Below are 17,439 nucleotides of genomic sequence, written 5' to 3' on the forward strand. Positions count from 1 at the left end.
TTCGGAAATTGGATTTATAATACTCACATGCATATCATCAGAAAGGAAGGAGGTTAGAAGACAGAGAGGGATTCGATTTTAATATGAGCAGAAACAACAATTTATATTTGACCTATCATTCTGACATCAAGATTATACTGAATGACTATTCATCATATTACAGATAAGCAGCACTTTGGGCTTAGAATTTCCAGAGTTTAATTTCAATAATGTAGACTAATTGAAAGAAATGCTTGAATTAAATTTCAACTCAACATTTTACTGCTTTTTATTTCATTTTTAAGATGCACATACATATGCAGTTAATGATCATTCTTACCTCTATCCTGTACTAGTTACCATTGCTAAAGAAATGTCAAAGTTGTTCTAAGCCACCCACCAGTACTCATAAACAAGATGTATGTGGGTTCCCTGTAGTCATATAATAGAAAGGGGTCTCAGTTTTCAATGAAGAAGTTCACTGCCCATAAGTGTTTGTTTCCCTTTTAAGATTTTCACTTCTATAGCTTGAGCAGAATCCAAGTGAACTACAAGAACAATATTTCAGATCATTACGGCTTCCTTTCAAATTGAAATGGTATTCTCCTTTCCTTCTGATCAGATCACTACTAGTTTATGTATCCACTTAAATGCTGAACACCACGTATGGGAAATATACTGCATATTCTTTCCATGTCTTCACCCTTGCAAGAGACCTATAATTTGCACAAGAAGTCAGACTATAAATCTTAATACCATCTAATCTCATTGAGTAGCTGAATGGATCAAATGAAAATTGATTGCAACTATTTTCCAAGGGAATTCAATCTCAATATTGAGGACCATTTCTGGTAAGACAGACAATTGCAATATTTTTAGTCTCTCAAGTTCATGGAACATAAAGAAGTTTTTGATGTATGATTTTATCCTTTATTTTTTTCCTACTAAAATAATGTGCTTTCACTTATAAAACATATACCAATTATTGAAAATGTGTAGCTTTGGCTTTAAATGTAATCATTCATTAATATTCAAAGATATTTGATACTGAATGTTGGTGTATTTTTTCTCAATATTCTTAAAAAAATAAGTGATTTCTTTCAAATCCTTATATCAGAATTTTCTACATCTTAAATGAAATGGTTTCAACTTACTTTTAGCTTTATCATGTTAACAGTATGGCATCTAAAAATATAATTATCTCTTACAAAATAAATATGAAATGAATATCATGATTAAAGAATATACAATAAATGTAAAGATTTTGAAAATATTCTTAATGGATCTGCAACACATAAAAAACATCAAAATTCTAAAGTCAGTAAGAGGCTGGAACACAAAATACCTTCCTTGACAATACTGTCAAACATAAATTAGGAATATTTTAAAATCAGACCTTCTAATCTTTTTAAGATGGTATAAATTTGATTCTCTATTTATATCAATAGTATCTTTACTTACTTGCTTACTTAGGAGATAAACTCCCAAAACACCATGAATTCTATGTTGTTTGGACTAATTTTTATCTCTTTTATTTTTACTAAAATACTATCCATAAAAAATAAAACTAACATTTACAAAATGCTCAAGATGTGGCAAAAATTGTTCCAATATATTAAAAAAAATCTTTTAAAAGAAAACAGACTATTTTTCACAATTTAGGATAGGCCTAAAAGACAAATGATATCAAATGTTAGTGAGGATGAGTAGAATTTTCATTTACTGCCACTGGCACTTCTGACTGGAGAACAGTTTTTATGCTACATCAATTGGTTCTGGATATACTACTATTCTGGAGAAGGCGATGGCACCCCACTCCAGTACTCTTGCCTGGAAAATCCCATGGACGGAGGAGCCTGGAAGGCTGCAGTCCATGGGGTTGCTGAGGGTCGGACACAACTGACCGACTTCACTTTCACTTTTCACTGTCATGCATTGGAGAAGGAAATGACAACCCACTCCAGTGTTCTTGCCTGGAGAATCCCAGGGACGGGGGAGCCTGGTGGGCTGCCATCTATGGGGTCGCACAGAGTCGGACACGACTGAAGCGACTTAGCAGCAGCAGCAGCATACTACTATTCAGTAGTCCAGTAATTCCACTCCTAAACTTATTCCTACCAAAAAGGCAAACATATTTCTTTAAAGAAATGCACATATATGTGTATACCAATGTTATTTGCAGTAACCACAAACTAAAAATTAATCCATTTATCAATAGAAGGGATAAATAAATTCTGGCATGTTCATCCAATGGAATACTAGTCAACAATGACAAGGAATAAAATGACCACTACAGGCAAAATTGTGGATGAATCTCACAAATATGACAAGTAAAATAACCTAGGTGTAAAATGCTATGCTATTGCTAAGTCACTTCAGTCGTGTCTGACTCTGTATGACCCCATAGACGGCAGCCACCAGGCTCCCCTGCCCCTGGGATTCTCCAGGCAAGAACACTGGAGTGGGTTGCCATCTCCTTCTCCAATGTATGAAAGTGAAAAGTGAAAGCGAAGTCTCTCAGTCGTGTCTGACTCTTAGCGACCCCATGGACCCCATGCAGCCTACCAGGCTCCTCCATCCATGGGATTTTCCAGGCAAAAGTACTGGAGTGGGGTGCCATATCACTTTTATAATGTTTAAATGCAAAACAAAATAAATATATGACATTAGAAGACAAAATTCTAGTAATCTCTCGGGGAAAAAGTGACTAGAAATACACACCTAGGCCAATTCTGAGATGCTATTGATTCTCTTAATTTTCTTTTCCTCTTTTTTCCCCCAGTTTTTAAAGTAAAAGCAAAATAAAATTAAATATATAATATAGTTTATGCATTATACTGAGGCTTCCCTGGTGGCTCAGTCTGTAAAGAATCCACCTGCAATGCAAGAGAGCTGGGTTTGATCCCTGGGTTGGGAAGATCCCCTGGAGAAGGGCATAGCAACCCACTTTAGTATTCTGGCTTGGAGAACCCCTATGGACAGAGGAGCCTAGTGGGCTGCAGTCCACGGGGTCGCAAAGAGCTGGACATGTCTGAAGCGACTCACCGCAGCTGAGCACAGCACATACATTACACTGGAGTTAAAAAAAATCTGTCTAGTCAATTTTGTGAAGATTTTATTTGGTAAGATTTTCAAGTTTTTTTTGATGTGGACCATTTTTAAAGTCTTTACTGAATTTGTTACAATATTGCTTCTGTTTTATGATTTGGTTTTTCACCATGAGGCACGTGGAATCTTAGCTTGATAACCAGGGATCATATCATCGTTCTCTGCATTGGAAGGTGAAATCTTAACCACTGGACCACCAGGGATATCCCATATTTGGTAAGATTTTAGTAAATAATTTTGGAGAAGGAAATGGCAACCTACTCCACTATTCTTGCCTAGAGAATCCCATGGACAGAGGAGCCTGGTGGGCTGCTGTCCATAGGGTCACACAGAGTTGGACATGAATGAATCGACTTAGCACACACGCATGCATTGGAGAAGGAAATGACAACCCACTCCAGTATTCTTGCCTGGAGAATGCTAGGGACAGAGGAGCCTGGTAGGCTACCATCTATGGGCTCACACAGTCGAACATGACTGAAGCAACTTAGTAGGAGCAGCAGTAGTAAATAATTTTAGTTACAGATATAATTGATACATATAATATGGTATAATATAAAATAATATTTCTTCCATGGCTCTAATCACATTATTTGTTTTTAACATGTTCAGATTTTTTGAGAAGTCACCTTATACATGCAAGGAGATCAAACTAGTCAATCCTAAAGGAAATCAACTGAATATTCATCAGAAGGACTGATGCTGAAGCTCCAATACTTTGACTACCTGATGCGAAGAACTGACTCATTAGAAAAGACCCTGACACTGGGAAAGATTGAAGGCAGGAGGAGAAGGGTATGACAGAGGATGAGACGGTTGGATGGTATCACTGACCCGATGGATATGAGTTTGAGCAAGCTCTGGGAGCTGGTGATGGACAGGGAAGCTTGTGCTGCAGTCCATAGTGTCCCAAAGAGTCAGACATGACTGAGCAACTGAACTGACCTTATACTTGAAGACTAGACTATCCTCATGATTTATGCTTCCAATTTTTCTACAGTTTTAAATACTTTTGATAAAGAAAAGTATTAGTAGCAGGAAAGCCTTCTAGATCTATGTTCTCATTTCTTAATGCCACTACAGAAATAAAACTGAATGTTTTTCTGTTTTAGTTTCAAGATTGCTTTTTACCCTTTGAATTGTCAGATTTAATTCAGTTCCAATTTAAATGAATATTCTATCTAGGGACAACAATCTTTGCTTTATTTCTCTAATTTATAAATTAAGGGGTAATCTTTAAATTATTGGAAATTTCTCATCTAGGTGGCAGAGATTTGGCTATGAAGTCCTCAGTTGACAGACATCATCCTGAGTGAACAGAGACCAGAGAATCCTCATAAGACCATGTGATGGTTCTTTAGCAAAATTCTTTGATACTTGAGATAGTTTCATCTCTTAAAAGATTTTCTGCCACTGAAACTTTCCTTCTCAAGTTCTCAAGTTCATTGCTCAGTCATATCTGACTCTTTGCAAATCCATGGACTGTAACCTGCCAGGCTTCTCTGTTCATGGGATTCTCCAGGCAAGAATATTGGAGTAGGTAGCCGTTCCCTTCTCCAGGGGATCTTCCTGACCCAGGGATTGAATCCTGGTGTCCTATATTATAGGCGGATTCTTTACCGTCTGAGTCACCAGGAAATTTTCCTTATCTGGGATTAATTACTGAAATACATTCTATGGCACTTTCTGAAACTCAAGCCCATTAATGCATTTCCAAAATTGCTATATTTCAATCTGCAGAAGGTATGCTGTTTTACTTTTTTTATATTGAAGTATAATTGTTTAACAATGCTTTGTTAATTTCAGGAGTGCAGCAATGTGATTGAGTTATACATGTATCTCTTCTTTTCCAAATTCCTTTTGGAAAAGATTATTAGCCTTCAGTAGAATTACCTGTGCTATACAGTAGATACTTGTTGGTTATCTATTTATTATTATCATTATCTTTTAAATATAGCAGTGTGTCCATGTCAGTCCTCAAATTTTAATCTATCCTCCCAGCCACCCTTCCCTGAAGTAACATAAGTTCATTCTTTAAGTCTATAAGTGTGCTTGCTTTTTTAATACATTTATTTTTAACTTTTAAAAAACATTCTGCATATAAGCAATATCCCATTATTCTTGACTAGAAAAAAAGTAAAAAAAACACATAAGATTATATCCAAAATAATCATTTTGTGTTGTTTTTTATAACAGCTGAAAATGATCACTTCTAAGGCTTTATATTAAAGGTCGATATAAATATATAATAAAAACTAATACTGAAGTTGTGTAGGAAAGGAAACTAAGGCAATTTGTTGAGAAAACTTTAATGACTCTTCTTAGAACAGGGATACTATCCTGTGCTGTAAGAATGGAAATTGCAGTGTCCTGCGCATTTGTGAACTTTTCTCTAGTAGAGAAATGGGCTTTTTGAAAAGACTCCCATGAAGTATTAATAGCAGCATAATGACAGAATACATGCATCTCTGCTGGGAGAACTCAAAATATACTCTGCAAATCAAGGGATAGAAAACTAAATTAAACTAGCACAAAATGAATGAGGTACTTTATTAATAAGAAGTCATAATCCAAAAAGTTTAAAATATGAGTTGATGTTGAGGGTCAGAAATACATATGCATTAACCTAGAACTCCATGTGGGCATTCACTCATTATCTAGTTCTATGAGTTAATGCAAATAATTCACTTAATGTAATTGACCAGTATTAAGCTCAATTCTAGGTTGATGGATGATTCTTTGATATTGCACTCATATATTTTAAATGGAATTCAAAGGGAAACATTAGCTCATTAGTATAGTAAAAAAGTGCACTGTTCACCCAACCAGAGTCAAGCACTTCACTAGTTGATACAGACTTTGTTAAGATCTGCTTCTATAAAATCTTGTGGTCCAAGATGCTTCATTTTTATCTGACACATCAAAAATTGACCCCTTTACACTTTATTTCAACTAGGAATCTTTATCTCAGAGTATGTTGAGAGTCCATGTGTTCATAACATTAATTTTCCCTGTCAGTATTGAATTCTGACAATTCATGTTTGAAACATATCTTTTCATATTCACATGTTAAAACTCCAATTCCATTTCCAATAATAATACTAATATAATTTCTCAGAAATTTAGTAATTGCTTCATTAACATTAATACCAATATATTTACTAAATCTATATGTCTAACATAGATTAGTCGCTCAGTCATGTTTGACTCTTTGTGACTCCATGGACTATACAGTCCTTGAAATTCTCCAGGCCAGAATATTGGAGTGGATAGCCTTTCCCTTCTCCAGGGGATCTTCCCAACCCAGGTATTGAACCCAGGCCTCTCTTATTGCAGGTGGATTCTTTATCAGCTGAGCCACAAGGGAAGTCCAAGAATACTGGAATGGGAATCCTATCCCTTCTCCAGCAGATCTTCCTGACCCAGGAATCAAACCGGGGTCTCCTGCATTGCAGGCGGATTCTTTACCAACTGAGCTATGAGTGAAGCCTATATGACTAATACATATATTTATTACAATTGTTACTAACTGAATGATAATTTAAAATCATGTATATGCAAGTCCATAGAATCAAGCCTATTTATTCCAGGGAATAACATGATAACCTATCAGTATGGAATTTCAGAGTGCCACTTTTGGTGATTATATAAAGTAATTGCAATCAGGATTTAACTCACACCTTGGGGCACTGTATACACTGAAAGATGAAAGGGACCTTAAACTAGTTGAATTCTCTACCAAGTAGAATAAATGATGGTTATATCTCCTCTGATTGACGTCCAACCACATTTTACATTGCATATTTGCAGTCCTGCACGAATCATTAGAAATCCAAATATATATTGAGACAAAGCAGCTGGCTTCCAATATCCTTTGTACATGAATCAAAGTTTTCCTTTCCCTTGTGCAGCATAACCTTTTTAAATGCTAGCTTTGCAATATTAAACAAGAAAAAACACACACTATTATTTGACAAAAATCAAACTTGAAATTCAATACGTCTTTTCACATATAAGCTATCCTTTTTTTATCTATACTTATGCAATTTAATCTTACATAAATTAAATGAAGGGAAATTTTTACCTCTGTTGATTCTCACCCTTTTGATTCAGTTATTGCTTATTGGTAATTCATTTAATCTTTACTTATAATAGATACAATCTTCACTGATAAGGCTGTATTATGACAAATATGTGTTAATATTTATCTTTAACAATCTATATGCTAAATGCCTGATTCAAGTTACATGAATTTGTTTGCATGATAAACAATAGCTGTCTGCTGCTTAATGATTGGTCTATAGGTGAAAATATTTACTTTGCAGTAAAACTAATAGTATTTTTATTCACTGGCATGTTTCATGGTCAGGTACTTTAATAGTTTCATACAATTTCAGACAATGAAAGGTTCTTAGGACTATAGCAAAAGTTTAAAAAAACAAGAAGCTAAATTTGCTTTTCATTGTTTTTATTTTTTATTTAAGTGATATTTGGATATGATTTATTTAGAAAGAGCCAAATAGAACACTGGAATGAAATAGCAGCCAAACAACAGTAATGTTAAATCGCTCAGTTGTGTCCGACTCTTTGCGACCCCATGGACTGTAGCCTACCAGGCTCCTCTGTCCGTGGGATTTTCCGGGCAAAGGTACTACAGTGGGTTGCCATTTCCTTCTCCAGAGGATCTTCCTGATCCAGGGACTGAACCCAGGTCTACCTGCATTGCAGGCAGATGCTTTATCCTCTGAGCCACTAGGGAAGCTCCTAAACAACAGTAATAAGGCATGTCTATTCATGGATAAAATGTCTTGTGATTATTTTGCATTTCAGCAAATGGAAGTACAGATCCTAAGTTATAAGAATTTCGCCTGGACCAATGAAGACTATGTCTGTGTCAAGTAACAATAACAACAAAAAAAGAATGGTCTAGAAAGCTGAGAGAAAAAAAAAATGTGTTGACTCCAAAACCTGGAAAAATCACAGATATAAAATAAGGGTACCTGGATATTGAAGATAAAATTTATCACAAGGATAGAGATTTTCTGGCCTTGCTCTCCAAAATGTTTGCTGTTTTCTAATGCAGCTAATGGATTTGATGACCTGGGCTCTTCTCTGCTTGTGTCTATTAAACCCTCTAAGTTTCAAGTCTTGCTTCTCTTCTGGCATTTTCAGCAAACATCTAATATCTCAATGGTTTTAAATATGGCTGAAATAATCGCTGTGACAAAGAGGATGGAAAATACTTCTGGATTATGTTGGGTGTATATTACTCAAATAAGGATGCTTGCTTATTTAGCTTATTTAACAAAACCCTGCTTATTTAACTTATGTGCAGAGTACATCATGTGAAATGCCAGCCTGGATGAAGCACAAGCTGGAATCAAGGTTACTGGGAGATGTATCAGTAACCTCAGATATACAGATGACACTATACTTATGATAGAAAGCAAAGAGGAACTAAAGAGCCTTTTAATGAAGGTGAAAGTGAAAAAGTTGGCTTAAAATTCGACATTCAAAATATTATTATGGCATCTGGTCCCATCACTTTATGGCAAAAAAATGGGGAAAAATTACTTTATTTTCTTGGGCTCCAAAATCACTGTGGATGGTGGCTGCAGTGATTAAATTAAAAGACGCTTGCTCCTTGAAAGAAAGACTATCACAAACCTAGACAGCATATTAAAAAGCAGAGACATTACTTTGCTGACAAAGGTCTGTCTAGTCAAAGCTATGTTTTTTTTCAGTAGTCATGTACAGATGTAAGAGTTGGACCAAAATGAAGGCTGAAAGCCAAAGAATTGACGCTTTCAAACTGTGGTCTAGAGAATACTCTTGAGAGTCCCTTGGGCAGCAAGGAGATGAAACCAGTCAATCCTAAAGGAAAACTCTGAATATTCATTGGACTGATTGATGCTGAAGCTGAAGCTCCAGTATTTTGGTCACCTGATGCAAAGCACTGACTCATTGGAAAAGATCATGAAGCTAGGAAAGATTGAGGACAGGAGGAGAAGGAGGGGCAGAGGATGAGATGGTTGGATGGCATCACCGACTCAGTGGACATGAGCTTGAGCAAACTCAGGGAAGGCTGGAATACTATGGTCTATGAGATCACAGAGTTGGATATGACTGAGTGACTGAACAACAACAAAGGCTGCCTTAGAGTGCAATAGGACTAAGAATAATTCAACAAGTATAACAGGTGTGAATCAGAACTGTCTCTGGTCAAATGGGCACCTTACTCTAAGCCATTATTCTCTTACAGGCTATCTGTTTTCAAGAGGAAACCCACGTAAAGCAGATAGACTCAAAAGGCAGGAGAGGAAGGGATTTCCAGAAGAAAATCAGGAATTGGTGCCAAAAGAAGGATTAAGAAGAAACAGGAGTCAACTGAAGAATGTGCAACTTGCTAAGGTAGATCTGGTGTAGGCATTAGTCAGAGATCAGTGGTTAAGAGGTAGGTTTAAAACACAGAGTTTTAGAAACAAAACACTCGCGTGTACAATGGTAGAGATTGCAAGCAGATACAACACTGATTTGGCAAACAGAAAACTAGAAAATGCAGACACAGACTCATCACCAGTGCCCTCCCTCTCTCTGATTTCTAATCTTCCTGAGATAACCTTTGTTTTTAACATCCAAAATGATATTTGCAATGTACATTGAGAAGAGTGCCAGTTCTGGAAAAAACAAATCTTCACTAGCTTACTTTGTGATTCCAGTGATTTGTGTGTGTGTTCTTGAGAATTTTCTGAATGTTTTCATAGGTGCTGCATTTCAATGACCATACAACTGCCAAATTCTTATTAGGCTTTTAATAAATTTATTCTCACCAACCTTCAGAGTCTCATAAACACAGATATCTCAAATTATAATCTCTGAAGATTTGAAGTTTTATTTGATAACCACTGGATTTAGCAATCTACCCTACCACTTAGATACTGATTAGATGTTCTCTACCTTGGCTTCTACCTTTGGGCAATTTAAAATATGAAATTAGGCTAAGCAAACTCTGAAAATTTGCATCAATGTAAAAGAGTTTCTGAAACATAAATCAATGTTTTACTTAGATGGGAAGTGCATGGTAAAACATTTAGAAGGAATTTTGAACTCAAGTACGTCGTATTATTACTATGCTCCACTGGATCTGCTATGTACTCTCTCCTTCCATTCACATCTCAACTACTAACAGGGGACGAAAAGTCAGCTTAGTTACAAATGCAAGCTGCCAGATGGCAGGAATTAGTTCATTGGCAGCCATTTTCTTTCAAGACTTCTTAGCCAACCTCTCAGGGTTGGAATTGCACTTTGAGAGCTATATAGTGGATTCTCTCTGGGACGGTGCAGTAAGCCCACCTGTCCACAGTGTCAGTCCCTTCGCTTGGTGATGGAGGGTGATACTTACTAAGGCCCACACAGAATGGCAAGGAGGATCCTTATTATTTCAACAACTATGTACTTCAGCAAGAGTTCTTAAGGGGCAGGTGTGAAGATGAGCTATGTGTCCCCTTACACTCTCTGAATTAAACATTGGGCTACTGCTGGAATCCGAGGGTATAACTCACAATACCTCTAAGTGTCTGAGAACATGAAAATCCCTGGTGACAGCGGCTGAGTATGCAACAGTGAAGATGACCACTATCCCTACCTGAACATTGTGGATGAGACCAGAGTGGGATTTCTTTAACCTGGAGGAGCCCAACCAATGGCTTCCTCTGCAAAGGGGAGGCCTGAAACACAGACACACCAGCGTTCTCCGCAGAATAACGAAATAACGCTGCTGAAGAAGGGACAGTCCCTGACATAAGCCTCTAGCAAGTGCAGGCCTGGACAGGAAGCACACAGGAAAGTCCCAGCCAGGAAATGGCTCGAGTGGCCCATCACTTCTATTGCACCAAAGTCCCCACTTGAGCTAGCAACTAGCCCCTGGGGTGTAGCCAGTTAGCACTGTTTGTTCTGAATATCCCCACACTTAGAAAATTTGGGTAGAGAGAAAAGCGATAGCTAGCCACTGGCAGACAGAGTAGCGAACAAGTCTCAAGTCACTCTTGCGGTGGTTTGGAACCAACTAATAAGCCCACAAAGCTATCCAAGAGTTGACTATTTTGCTCACAGTGCTAACTGTTTTATAAGATTTAGAGATTATTTAGATGGTAAACTACAACCCACACACTTGGATCAAGAAAAGGTATAACTTTGTTACTTTCAGCTCCAAATGTGATAATGTGGCCAGGCAGGACCATGGCAGAGTGACACGGCTGGAACTGCAGCACTGGAACCCCAAGAGAACGGGGTCAACTAGGTTTAGGCTCCAGCAAGCGTACTGCATCCTAAATTGCTTCAATTGTATCTGACTCTGTGACACTATGGACGGTAGCTTGCCAGGCTCCTCTGCTCATGGGATTCTCCTGGTAAGAATACTGGAGCGGGTTGCTATTTCCTCCCCAGGGGATCTTCCCGACAGCAGGGATCGAATCTGCATCTCTTATGTCTCTTGCATTTATCACTAGCACAACCTAGAGACTGGCTAATTTTAATGATTTCAAGCTCCAGGGCAGAGGGAGCTTCTCCAGCATCTGGTACCTCCTCTGGAGAGACCCAGAGCCTGAAAGAAGTGGTTGAGGTGTATATGTAATCCACTCTTCAAGAAATAGAATTTACCAGTATTTAGCCAGTGCCTCAAAACTGGGTCAAGAGAGCATTTTGAAAAAAACCTCTATAGCAAGACAGCTTAGTTGTAATTCCTGAAGAGAAGTTAGAGAGCTGTTATTGATCAGTATCCCAGATTGCTGCTGCTGCTGCTAAGTCGCTTCAGTTGTGTCCAACTCTGCATGATCCCATAGAAGGCAGCCCACCAGGCTCCCCCGTCCCTGGGATTCTCCAGGCAAGAACAATGGAGGGGGTTGCCATTTCCTTCTCCAATGCATGAAAGTGAAAAGTGAAAGTGAAGTCGTTCAGTCGTGTCTGACTCTTCACGACCCCATGGACTGCAGCCTACCAGGCTCCTCCATCCATGAGATTTTCTAGGCAAGAGTACTGGAGTGGGGTTCCATCGCCTTCTCTAATATCCCAGATTAAGCATAAACTAAAAATATAATAATAGTGGACATCAATTATGGGATTGTGGGCTACCAATGAAATTGCCCCCAAAGCATGCTCTAATTTAAGAAAAAGAAGAACCCAGAAGGTAATTTATTTGTAAAATTGAAATTTGAACAAGAAGGCTTTGTAAATCTATTTGAATTTATCAGCTGTCCTCTTTATAGTTAAATGTTCTATTTTTACTAAGACTTCTTTGATTCCTCTACTAAAAAGACATCTTTCCTTCTCTTTTATCCCATTCTACTGCATCTCTCTCCATTAGCAATCAAAGTTTTTGTTGTTTTGTTTCATTGGTATCCTTAAAGTTTAGAGGAGTTCCTGGCATGTTTATTGAATTAAAAAAAAATGAATGAAACTCACCACATGTCTTTCTTTTTTTAACTGACTATGGTATTTTGCTTTTAAAATACTTCAGTATAAATAGTATGGTATATATGTGTATATGCAAATTATCTTTAATTTACCCACTAGCAGAGATTAGTTAACATTTGAAATACTCTAATCAGGAATCAACATTCCAATGAAAGTTACTTTACATTTTCAACAGTCAGTGAAATCTGCTAAAGAATGAATGTATGAATATGAATTTAACTATGAATATATTTTTAAAATGTATATATATATGTCCATGTGTACACGTGTATATACACACACACATATCCTACTCTCGTTGTATCAAACTGTATAACAAATAGGTCAGACTAATAATTTCAGTATAGATTTGAGATTTATTGTTCTGTTGGCCCCCTGTTTTCAGGGAACAATCTATTTCCTGTTTACTAGCCAAGACGTATGACTGGTCCTGCCAACAAAATATTTTCTCATTTGCCTTGGAATTAAACTTTCCTGCAGCTTGCTTGAAGAAGGCAATGGCAACCCACTCCAGTACTCTTGCCTGGAAAATTCCATGGGCAGAGAAGCCTGGTAGGCTGCAGTCCATGGGGTCGCTAAGAGTCGGACACGACTGAGCGACTTCACTTTCACTTTTCACTTTCATGCGTTGGAGAAGGAAATGGCAACCCACTCCAGTGTTCTTGCCTGGAGAATCCCAGAGACGGGGGAGCCTGGTGGGCTGCCACCTCTGGGGTCACACAGAGTCGGACACAACTGAAGTGACTTAGCAGCAGCAGCTTACAAGCTATAGTGTCTAAGGGCAGAGTGATACTTACCTGAGCTGTAGAAAGAATCTGATGACCTAACACAAGATGACTGCCAGATATTTCTCCAGCACACATGGGTTTATTTGGGTCAACAGAGAACTGCAATTCTGGGTCTGCCATCATGGTGCTGCTGCTGCTGCTAAGTCACTTCAGTTATGTCTGACTCTGTGTGACCCATAGAGGGCAGCCCAGCAGGCTCTGCTGTCCCTGGGATTCTCCAGGCAAGAACATTGGAGTGGGTTGCCATTTCCTTCTCCAATGCCACCATGGTGAGTCACATGCACAGTCCCTGTGCTGCTAGGGAAGAACTTTTTTATAGAGGGGAAAAAGGGAGTTGGGGGGTCTACAGTAAAAAAACGAAGAAACAAATCCACAGCTTTTCGCTGGTTGTGTCCTGTCAAGGGCTTCCCTGATAGCTCATTTGGTAAAGAATCTACCTGCCATGTGCCATGCAGGAGATCCCGATTCGATTCTTGAGTAGGGAATATCCACTGGAGAAGCGATAGGCTACCCACTCCAATATTCCTGGGCTTCTCTTGAGGCTCAGCTGGTAAAGAATCTACCTGCAATGCAGGAGACCTGCATTATCCCTGGGTTGAGAAGATCCTCTGGAGAAGAGAAAGGCTACCCACTCCAGTATTCTGGTCTGCAGAATTCCATGGACTATATAGTCCATGGGCTCCCTGTCAGGAAAGAAGAGCCTCTCTTATTCCTGTTTGGCTCTGCTTTGGTTGTAGGGAGCTCTTTCTTCTGGTCTCCTGACCCTATTTGATATAACTATTGATTAATTTTTTACAAATATATTTTGCTGTTTTTCTATTTTTTTTAAGTGCCTGGCTACTAGTAAATGTGTGGGTCCTTAGTATTATTCTCAAGTTTGCCTTCACTGCAGGAGGTAGATTATGTATAACTACCAGGGGATTTCCCAATACGAATTAAAAAGGAGAAAAACTTTTCACTTGTTGAAGAAATTGTATTAGAACACTTTGAAATATTTTAGTTTTGTGGTAGTTTGAATCCTTTTCATGGGGTATTTCTTCTGGGTTTCCTTTGGCCAATCATTTTGATTTGCCTGGTTCACAGTCCATATTTGGTATATCTCAGGATCCTTCCATGTATCTCTTAGCCAAGATGGATCCTACCAAAGAGGTCTCTAGGTAGAACGTCCCTTAACATTGCTCCATCTTTGGCCTGCAAGGTGCCTTTTCTGTGCATGTGTGGTCAGGGAGATCTACTGACTGTGAGAAAAGAAGTATGTGGTCTGGGCAGCGCCCAGCGTCCTCCCTTAGTTGTCCTGCTATTCTTGTCTTGGAATTTGGGTCAGTCAGGACTAAATCTCCAATTGCTTCATCCTAGGGGGCAGGTGAAATCTACCTCCTGCCTCAGTTTTAGTCCTTTTCAGGGTAGTCCAGACTATACGTGAGTTTTACTCCATCAGCACCTTGTGGTAGGTCTGCTGCTGCTGCTGCTAAGTCGCTTTAGTCGTGTTAGACTCCGTGTGACCCCATAGACGGCAGCCCACCAGGCTCCCCCGTCACTGGGATTCTCCAGGCAAGAACACTGGAGTGGGTTGCCATTTCCTTCCCCAGTGCATAAAAGTGAAAAGTGAAAGTGAAGTCGCTCAGTCATGTCCGACTCTTAGCGACCCCATGGACTGCAGCCTACCAGGCTCCTCTGTCCATGGGATTTTCCAGGCAAGGGTACTGGAGTGGGGTGCCATTGCCTTCTCCGGTGGTAGGTCTAAGGCATGCTTTTTCAGTTACAGTACCAAAGTGAAACAACCAGAAGCACCTGATGAGGATATCCTCCTGTTTACAGAAAACAAGAAGGAAGCCTGCTGATCATCAAGCAGAGTTTGAATGATCTTAAACTTGTATTTAAGCTCCAATATTTCATGACTATTTTATCATGCACAAATTGTCATAAAAATTCTAAGAACTGCAATTTTCTCTCCTAGTATATGTGACAGGCAGAGTTTTTTTTAAAGCTTTAACCAATTTTTAAAGCATTTTTGGGAAAAACTGTATTTTAAAAGTTGTACTGGTATTTCCTTCAATTACCTAAATTTGTATAATGTGCTATACTGCAATTATTAAAGCAACAAACAGGAAAATAAAACAGTTTAGCATATGCATTTGGAGAGTGAATGTGACTTTTTTTTTTCCAAGGACATCCACTATTTTAACATAATAGTTCATGCGACTCACTTACATAAAGTGACAGGGCTAATTCTGGATGAACTTTTCACTCATAAAATTTGTGTTATGACCAATTTGACATTAAATTGTTCATGTTTTATTTGGCACTAATAATAAAGGAAGCAATATTCACTACAAACAAAAATATTTTAATAATATTCTTCATCACATCTCCTTCTTTAGATCTTTAGTATAAAACAGGATTTCCTCTCCTTTAAGAAAATTTCTACCAACTTTCTTCCTATCACAGATGCAGGAAATCATGTATACTATACTGTATCTTATATTTCATACTTATTCTGATCAAAATTTTATATAGCTCTGAATTAAATAGATAGTAATTTTGCTAGCCAAATTTTCTCATAAACTGTGATCCACATGATAATTTCACATATTCAGAATCACACAAAATTTTGAAAGAAAAGTGGTACAGATAGACTATCCAGAGGAGTCATGAGTTAAAGCAATAAAGTACTCTAGAAAACGAACCTTATGCTATAAAAATAAATACCATATAAACCAACATATTTGCATAAGCTCCTTAACACCTATGTAGAAAACCCAGATACCAAAGGGTTGTTCTATATGTCTTATTCAGTCATACTGAAACACATATCTTACATAAAGCAAGTAAATGCAACTAATATCTTCTGCTAAAATAATGAGTCATAGTCTTAGGGCAAATTCATTTAAACAAATTTAATATTCAAAATAATCCTACCTGGGGTAAGATTTTGAAGGAAACATAAGTCAAAGTTATATTAGAAATTAACCAACTTATCTAAAATAATAATTTATGTATACTTTTACTCTTCTAAATTAATTTTACTATGGTTCACTCATTTTTTTTTCTAAAGGTAAGCCTTCCTGGTCAATTACCAAGACAAATGTTATTCTGGGAACTGCATCAGAAAGCAAGATATACCCTGCCCTCATATTAGCAATGGAAAAAGAGGTAAAAAGCTGTCAGGTCTTTAAGAGTACTAACATCCCTGTTATGCTTTGTCACTCAGAATTTATTAAAAAAAAAAAGAACTATGTTTTTGACTGCATATAAATGATTTGTCTGTTGAAAACTCTTTGCATTTTAGTATAAATAATCCTTAGAAATTCCAAAATGTGCCTATTTACCACACACAAGAAAATGTTTTATTCTATGCATATATATTGGCTCTAAGTCTTTGAATTCACTGCAGGAGGAGTCTGAGGAAAAGTTAACAAATACCCTACTGCTTACTGAATCATTAACTTGTGAAAATCTTTCTTTTTTGGTTACTTGTAAAAAATCAATGAAAAAGATATTTCCTAGAGTATTGACAATGATTATTACTTAATTTATCATTTAATGCATCATAAGTAAAACAACATATTAAATTTCTAAAAATGTAAAATTTTAAGAAAGCAAAATGGTAACAATATGTAATCCTTTTCTTTCACAGACAGACATTGATACAAAAACTAAAATTAAAAATGGTTTGTCTTTGTGAATATCAAATAAGTCATAATTTTGGTCTTCCCTTTGATACCTCACATTTCTCCAAGAGGTATTTTTCTTAAAGCCATTGCTTCTTTAAACCTAGGAGGGACTTACACATGGCAGCTGTTGGTAACATCTTGTGGCATTTCACTGAAATGCAATTTATAAATCTCTTGATGAACTCAGCTCTTGGTCTTCAAAATATCTAGGAAGGCCTTGACCCTGCTATCTATTCATTCATGCATTTTTCAACTACATGATTGCTTTACTTTGACTTGGAAATTCACTGATTTTTCTCATGGTTGCCTACTTTCTACAAGTAGTCACCTAACCTCCATTCCTTATTCATTCATGAAGATCTTCCTTAGTTTGCTTATTTTGCCTTGAAAAGTCCTGGATAAATCCTAATCCATTTTAA

The sequence above is a fragment of the Bos javanicus genome, chromosome 12 (assembly GCF_032452875.1).
Source record: "Bos javanicus breed banteng chromosome 12, ARS-OSU_banteng_1.0, whole genome shotgun sequence".
NCBI classification, from domain to species: domain Eukaryota; kingdom Metazoa; phylum Chordata; class Mammalia; order Artiodactyla; family Bovidae; genus Bos; species Bos javanicus.